We start from the raw sequence: 9,112 nt of genomic DNA on the forward strand, positions 1-9,112 counted from the left end.
GCGGGAGCGTCGCCGCACTCCCAAGTGGCGCACTGTAGCAGTGCGCTACCGGGCCGGCCCAGGGCTTCTTTCTAAGTCTCTTGGTTCTCTGCCTCCCCGATTCTGTGAAACACTGGAGCAGTCAAGCTCTGTGCTGCCCTGAGCTAATACCAGCATCATTCCCAAAAACCGTCCTTGCCTTTCTCCAGAATGCTACCTTGTATTTTTTCATTCTCCTGTGATTTCCCTCATTTGTCATCCAAGTAATGTTTTGGTTACTGATTTTAACCCACACTAATACCACTGCCCACACAGGGCATATCATGAGCCAAAGAACCATGCACCCTGGATCTCACTTAATAAGATCTCAAAATAAACTTCTAATGATCTCCCCATATTAGTGTATATATGCAGTCTCTGCTATACACTTAAGATCTTGTTCATCATAAAACTTCAATAGCCCATCATAAGATACCTATAGTGCTATAGTGTATCACAAGTTACCTTTTAAAAAATATGTATCATCTGGGCCGGCCCGGTGGCTCACTCGGGAGAGTGCGGTACTGATAACACCAAGGCCCCGGGTTCGGATCCCATATAGGGATGGCCGGTTCGCTCACTGGCTGGGCGTGGTGCTGACAACACCAAGTCAAGGGTTAAGATCCCCTTACCGGTCATCTTTTTAAAAAAAAAATATATATATATGTATCATCTTATGAGCAGCACATTTATATGCATTTTTATATGATAATATTAAAACCGGTTTGGGGCTTTTTTAAAAAAAATGTACATTTTAATTCAGGAAGGAAAAAAGGAAGGAAGGAAGGGAGAATGGGAGGGAGGGAAGGAAAGTAGAGAAAAACCCATCTTGCTCAACTTCTGACAGGCCCTGACCTGGCTTCAGCTCTCAGCTACCCACTTGGGTTTTATCCCACACACATTCACATATTTCTTAGTGAAGTTTGTGAATGCATAGAAAGGAGAGAGAAATAACCAGTAAGTGGACAACTGGGAAGATTGACCAGAGAGTCACGAAGGCGGGAGATTTCTTTCAACAGGGAAGGGCAGGGGTGGTCTCATGAAAGACACAGTACTGAAGTTGGCTTCATGATACATTATATTTGTGTAATGTGAAAGGCATAAGCACAGGAAAGGGAGGAAAAATGAGAAGAGAAAAAGGAAAGAGAGGGAAGAAAATGGAAAAGCATAGGAAGGTGGGGAAAGAGAAGAAAGTCATTTTACAGCCAATGTTCAATAAACAAATGTGATGCTATAAACACAGACACAGTAGCTTCTCCATAGGTCTCTAAGCTCTCAAATACTCCACAAACTACAGCATTCTACATCTAGAGATTCATTTTGGGGGAACTAAGCAAAGCCCTCCATAAGTTCTGTATTAGTTATTAGAAACTCTTCATCAGTTTCTTGTATGACTGAGGAAGGAGGTACTAAGCCTTGTATGACTGAGGAAGGAGGTACTAAGATGCAGAGTAAGCAGGTGAGTGTAGATGGGGCGGGGGGTGGAACTGTACACAGAAGCCCAATGGGGGAGGCTCTGCTTGGGAAGACAGCCTTGTGGGGCATGGATGAGCTCACGGTGGACAACATAAACTTTGGTTCTACACATGCAAAGGGAAGAATATGATAAAACACCCATTATTTGCCTTCATGACTATTTTGCCCAAAGCCAACCTGGAAAGAAAGAAAATAGGAAAGGAAATGGAGTTACACAGTTGCCCAAATAAAAGGTCCATTAAGGCAGGACCTTTGTCCAATCTGTCCTCATCCCAGAGCTTAGAACAGTGCCTGGGCCTAAAATGGTTTTTAGGTATATGAACAAATGCTGACCCTGTAACAGGTTCTGTGCTGGGTACTTTATCTAAATTAGCTCATGTAAGTCTCACACATAAACACGGAGGAGGAAATTGAGGTACAGAGAAAACAAGTGTCTTGCCCTAGGTCATCCAGACAATGAATGGCAATGCCAGCATCCAAATCCTGGTCTAATTGACTAAGCCCAGTGCTATTAACTACCATGAAATACTTTTTCACCAGACAGGAAACCAGACTATGACTCTAGCATGCAGTAATCTCAGTTTGGCACAACTCACTCTGATGATAGCATCATTCAGATGCGAACTGGAGTAGCCAGTTTTGAGGAAGGGTTGGGGGGTGCAGAATATTAAGGGCAGCTGAGCAGTCAGGCTGACTCTATTTTATGGTCTCAGATTTGGTTTGCATGAACTTTATTTAGGACCAAAATTAGTTCAAAGCACAAATAAGAAGTTATTTTCATCTCTGCTTCATTCTTTGGTTCAGAGTTCTATAGAGGAAAAACAAGAAATGTTCCTACATTAAGGAAGTTGTATCTATCATGTCGGTATTGAAAAGCACCAGGTACTTGCTTAGATTCAGAAACCTCAGTTTGCCCTAATGAAATTCCAAGAAGGCTCCAATAACCAATTACTCAGAAATATTTTGGTGTTTCTTTGGCAAACTTAAACTGAATTGTTTCTATATCTAACCATTTCCATTAATCATCATAAATATCAAAGACATTTCATTTATTCTGATACTTTGTAAAATAATAAATGATAGAAGAATGAAAGGATAGCATGAATAAGCAGGAGGAAATATATATTAGATAATACCATTCATTTTGTATTCCTTTTTTTTTTTCCTTTTATATTCAAGGACTTTGGCAGGTGACATTGTATATTTAGGCTAATGAGTCTGTATCTGAATGTTTTTACTAAATACCAGAGAAGAGTGAGACAACAGAGACCAAACTGACCACCAGCCTTGTACTCGCTAGTAAAGAATGGAAATAGGTCATCCATTTTCACCCACACTCTTGAATCTAAACCCATAAGGGAAAAAAGTTTAATACAGAGTAGAAATCCATCTTATTTATTGCTGTATTAGTCTGTTTCTGTTGCTTATAGCAAAATACAAGGAACTGGTAATTTGTGAGAAAACAAAATTTATTGCTTACAGTTTCAGAGACTGGGAAGCCCAAAGTCCAGGGAACACATCTGTTGGCAACAATGACCCAGGGGTATCACATGGCAGAAATGATGGAGCAGAGAGAGACTACCCTCTCATGTACCCTTCTTTTAAAGCCCTCAGAACCACACCCATGACTACCATCATTAATCCATTCATTGCAGCATGGTCCTACAACCTTATCACCTCTTTAAGGCCCCACCTTTCAATTACCATAATAGGATTTCCCACCCTCAAAAGTTACAGTGAAGATTTAAGCTTCAACGAGGTTCAGGGTGGGGGAGCATCCCATCTACAGCAAGTGCCCTGTCCACATCTGCTAGAACAGTGCCTAGTAAAAAGTTCATGGCATAGCATAGATGTTTAATAAAATATTTGTTGAATGAATAAGTGAATATTTTCTGTCTTTTTCCCTCAATCAAGGAATATGCAGGACAGCAAGAACAAGAGAAAAATGCTGATTACCTACAGAGCTCCTGAGTTTACTGAGACTATAGATAGCCTTGTAGTCAAGATCCACTTAGATATCTAACAGGCAACTTGAATTTAACATGCCCAAAATAGAACATCTAATTTCTTACCCTATAAGTTAGTCTCCCCCACTCTTCTCTCAGTAAATGTGCTTCCATCTCACCAGCTGCTTGAGGCAAAATCCTTGGAGTGATACTTGGTTCCTCTCTTTCCTCATTCCCTATATCCAAACCCCCAACAAGTGGACCCTGCTCCCAAAATGTATCCCGAATCTAATCACTTTGTGCCATCTGCAGTATAACCACCCTAATCCTACCACCATTGTCAAACATCTGTACTACCACGCTAACCTCTAAATGGTCTCCCCCTTCCAAGTTTGCCCATCTGCAATTTAATATTTATCCAGTAGAAAACATGATCATTTTGAATCACGAATATCATTTCATCCCTCTGCTTATAATGCCGCAATGTCTTCCTGTTGTCTTGTTCTTCATCATGTCTTTTGGACTTCAATAAATATTTGAATGAACAAATGTTGTCTAAAAGTTTTTGAACAGTTTTTGTGGTTGGTTTTGGTACTTTTGTGGAGTGTTAATTGGTCTTTATGTCACAGGTTCTCTGCAAGCAAACTAAGTCATTTTGTATTGGTTTTAGAGTAGAATCTGACTGTGTTCTCTGAGGAAACACTTTCAAACTGCCAGTGTATCATACAGCCAATTCTGACACATCTATATCAAAAACTAATTTCCTCAATTCTGTGTGTACAGCATTCAAATTTTTTTCTAGATATTACCCACATTTGGCATGGCCATTATAACTAAACGTTTCTTTTAATCACACTTTTCCCACTGCTTCTCTGCCTTCTCCCCCCATTTATATTTATATTGATAATTTCCTAAATGTAAACGGTTGAGTGTTAAATGTTGGCAGAAAAAAAGAAATTACTCATTGCAAAGTCAGAGAGAGATCTGTTGTTACCTAGCCAAGAGTTCCTTCAGTTGCTAAGTTCTTATTAAAAAGCTAACTTTCCACAGTAATACAGAGGTGTCATTTAGAATGATTTCACTTTACTGAGCCAGCATGAAATATCATGACACCCTGAGGCTACTTGTCCTGGGGTGTCACAAAATGACACTCTATCCCAATCACCACTAAATAATGTTAACCCGTAAACCTGATCTTCAAAGCCTAATACTGCCTGCATCTACAGAAAGAGAGATTTGACTTTCCTTAAAATTTTAAATGGTTTTTGGCTTATTGCAATAACTTAGGCTTCATGTTTAAATTAGCTGTATTACAGAGTTATTTGTCATTGCAAACAAAGCTGCATTTGTAGTTTTAGGTTTGTTTTGCAATATCCATTATATATACACATATCTGTCCTACTTGTTCTCAAATTACAACATAACTCTGACAGGATGTTGTTTTTTATTTTTTAATTTCTAAGTTGGAGAGTGTTGCTTTGCCTCCCATGGATTTGTCACCCCTTTTCCCCTGGGTGACAGAGCCACCACAGATTACTCAAAGCCCATCTCTTCTGAGCAGTGAGAAGCCCGGAAAGGGGATTAATCTCCCAGAACTCTCAAGATAGAGGCATTCCTTCCATTTGGGAAATTAACCACGAATTTGGGTTCTCTTCCTGCATTTATTCTCCAGACCAGGAAGTTACACGAAGACAACATAGGTGGGGTTTTTGCTAAGTATAGTTTAACAAGTTTAACAATAGAAGCTGGTAATATTCAGTAAGACAAGCAAGGTGACATTCCATAATGCAATTTTGCCACAAAAGCTTGATTTTAGCAAACATTCTCTTCTTACAGCAATTTCCCAGTATCTTTACATATCAATCAGTAACCTGTCTGTCTTTGAGCCAGCAACCTTGCTGTGTTACAATTCTTTATCTTAAAACAGAGACTATAACCTGGGGAAAATTTCCTGTCCTTTGCAAAGTCAATATTTGAAACTGCAAGGCTTTGGAAAACCAGGCCTTGTGAAGAACATTTGCTTTATGCATACTCCCCAGGAGAGAAGGGTAATAACACAACCTGAAAAGGTAAGCATATAAATCCTGGAAAAGAAAAATTAATCTAATATATATAGATGACTAAAAAATAAATAAAAATAAAAATAATCACAACTATTCAAAGAAGAGTCTTCAAAAATAAAGTTAATAATGTAAAAGCAACATTGCATGTGATGTCAAGTAAAATATGACTATTCCAATTCTGCTCAAATGCACGGTTTTGCAATAACTTACTAATATGAGGAGCGAATAGGCACTAAAGCAACACTGAGATTATCCATTTACACTTGATAATTAAGTAGCAATACTAAACATTTCAAGTTACCATTAGAGTTGTTTTAAATGGCACTTGCCCCCAAACATGCCATTTACCAAAATGTAGAAGATATTATAACAGCCTTCAAGTATTTTTAAATCTATCTGGAAAAACAAAATGCAGTCATGTGTTACATAATGACATTTTGATTAACAACAGACTATATACACAAGGGTGGTCTCATGCCATTGTAATGGAACTGAATAATTCCTATCACCTAGTGATGTGGTAGCTGTTGTAACTTCATAGTGCAATTACTTTTTTTTATAAATTTAGTGTAGCCTGAGTATATGGTGTTTATAAAGTCTATGGTAGCATCCAGTAATGTCCTAGGCCTTCATATTAACTCACCATTAACAGGCTGACTCACCCAGAGCACTTCCAGTCTTGCAAGCTCCATTCATGGTAAGTGCCCTTTTTTAAGTGTAACATTTTGTATCTTTTATGCCATATTTTTACTGTACCTTTTCTAGTGTGTTTAGATACACAAACACTTACCATGTATTACAATTGCATACAGTATTTTCAGTACAGTAATGATGTACAGATCTGTAATCCAGCAGCCATAGTCTGTACTGTATAGCCTAGGTATAAAGTGGGCTATACCATCTAGGACACTCCATGATGTCCACACAAAGACTAAATCACCTAACAACGCATTTCTAAGAACACATCCCCATCGTTAAGTGATACATGACTGTAAATAAATTTGAAGTTACCTAAGCTAAGTGACAAATGAGTGGTATAGACACTAAGTCTTTGAGAGAGCAAACATAAACTTTAAATTACTTTTTTAACTTAAAATATTTGATAAAATCTCTCTATATAGGGAAACTTGGTCAATATCAAATTAATATTTTTAAAAATTAAAAACAACAACTCTACATTTAGGAATCTAACATATAGATATGCATTCATCTGGATACAAAGATATATGTAAAAAAAAATTGATTGCTGAAAGTGTTCATTGCTGAAAAGCATGGAAACAACCTAAATGCCTAAAATAAGGTACTGAATATGCTAAATATATTATATCCACATAATATAATATTAGTTATTTTTAAAAGTGAGCTCAAATTATAATTTATTGTTATCAAATAATGTCTTAGAAATATTAAGAGATTAAGTTATCAAATATGCTAATCCAAGGATATGTAAAGATAAATAGTTGTTTATACATAATGGGTCATACGATTTTGCTCATATCATTGTGAATGCATAGAATATTTCTGGAAGACACATGTGAAATTAATATCAGTTTCTCTGGGAAGGAAAATTTAAATTTTTGATCATGTGCATGAATTTGTTTATCAAAAAAATACTTAGGGCTGGCCCATGGCTCACTCAGAAGAATGCGGCACTGGGAGCACGGAGGCCGTGTGTTAGGATCCAAAATAGGGATGGCTGGTTTGCTCACTGGTTGAGCGTGGTGCAGACCACACCGTGCCTAGGGTTGCAATCCCCTTACCGGTCAAAAAAAAAAAGCACTGGGAGCACGGAGGCCGTGTGTTAGGATCCAAAATAGGGATGGCTGGTTTGCTCACTGGCTGAGCGTGGTGCAGACCACACCGTGCCTAGGGTTGCAATCCCCTTACCGGTCAAAAAAAAAAAAACTTATAAAATGTAAAGGATGGAAAAATTTTAAGTACTGTTTATATTTTTTCTCATTCAATTAAAGACTCCAATTTCAAAATACTCCAAACAGGGTAAATGTGGCAACTTCACACTTTAAAATAAAAATTTACTTAATGTCTCCTTAAAATTTACTGAACTTTGAAAAAGGTAATTATCATTAAAAACATCTCCCTAAACAATGTCTCCTTATAAGCAGTTTTATTTTATTGAACTTTGTACATACATACAGATGTGGTGAAATCATGGGATTTATTTCACTTGGAAAGAAACATATACAGAGATAAGGTAATGGTTGGCAATATCTTAGCATTAATTGACGTTTTTTTGTTTTGTTTGTTTTTTTTTTTTTGCAGTCCCTAACCACATCCTGTAACAAAATACTTTCTACAGTACCTACATCTTGTAAGTTTCTTTGTAAGTGACAATGATTCTCAAACACTCAAATATTATTTATAATGACAGAATACTTATATGTTAAGAAAGTACGAAATAAAATCTGGAGAAGTATCAGTAATTATTATACATTGAATAATATTTCTTCATGTTATTATAGGCTGAATTCTGGTCTATAAGAACAGAGCCACAGCTGCTTTTTTTAGACACTCTGTATAGACATAGCCCATAAATGATAAGTATTGTTAGTGCGTATAAGTCTCTCCTTTCAGCTTTGATACCACAAAGATTTATGGGCTGGTAAGAAATTATCAGTACAATACACTTTTTAAAAAGATTAAGAATAATAATTTTTCACCAATTTAGGGTTCAAGTTGAGAAATTATGATCACTTAATTTTAACAAAATATAAAAAATTTAAATTTAAATATTTAAATGGAAATATTTAATGTCATCAAATTAAATGGGAAACATTTAAGTATTTAAATCAAAAGATATCTAAAGAAAAAAACTGTAGTGATTACATATTGATTCAGAATTTAGTGAATGAAGTAGTTAAAAGGAAAAATCATTGAGAAATATTCTATTTTAATGACATTTTGACAAATAGCAAATAGTATATTTACTCACAAGTATCAAAATAAAAGAAAAGCTAAAGGGAAAAGATATGAAATTTGAACTAACCTAGAATATTTCCAGAAGAATATTTTTAATAACTTTTCCTGAGACTACACCTAATTAAAACACATTCAAAAAATTATTCACTTGGTTCAGATATTTTTAAAAACCCACTTTTTTTGAATAGTGGTGAATAAAATTTTAAGTATTTGAGCTTGGTATGGATATGTTCTATATTTTATCTTACTAAATGGACAAAAGAAAAAGTGGGCAGTAATAAAATGCTCATTTCCAATCTGTTAATACTTCAAAGTTTGAACTGGCAAATAACACAAATTGGCACTTCTTGTGAGGATGCAGTCCTGTTTAAAAATAACTGCTCTTGAGTTTGTGTGGAAAAGAGTGAATGTGGACACTCTAAAAACTTACAATCCAGTAAGTGAAAAATACTTGACAATTAATCCCTCTGGGTGAGTATATTGGGACAAAGTGACTTCTATATTTGCTGTAAGCTCCTACTAAGGTCAGACAATTACGGAATTAGGTTGAATATTTGAAATCCTAGAAATTTTTCGAAGTACCATATGAGAAAGAACAAGCATAAATTTTCTCTAAATTGGAAGATTCTATCTTGTATCACTATCACCTGAATTCTTAGAACAAATTCTACA

The sequence above is a fragment of the Galeopterus variegatus genome, unplaced genomic scaffold (genome assembly GCF_000696425.1).
Source record: "Galeopterus variegatus unplaced genomic scaffold, G_variegatus-3.0.2 Scaffold1192, whole genome shotgun sequence".
In the NCBI taxonomy this organism is placed as follows: domain Eukaryota; kingdom Metazoa; phylum Chordata; class Mammalia; order Dermoptera; family Cynocephalidae; genus Galeopterus; species Galeopterus variegatus.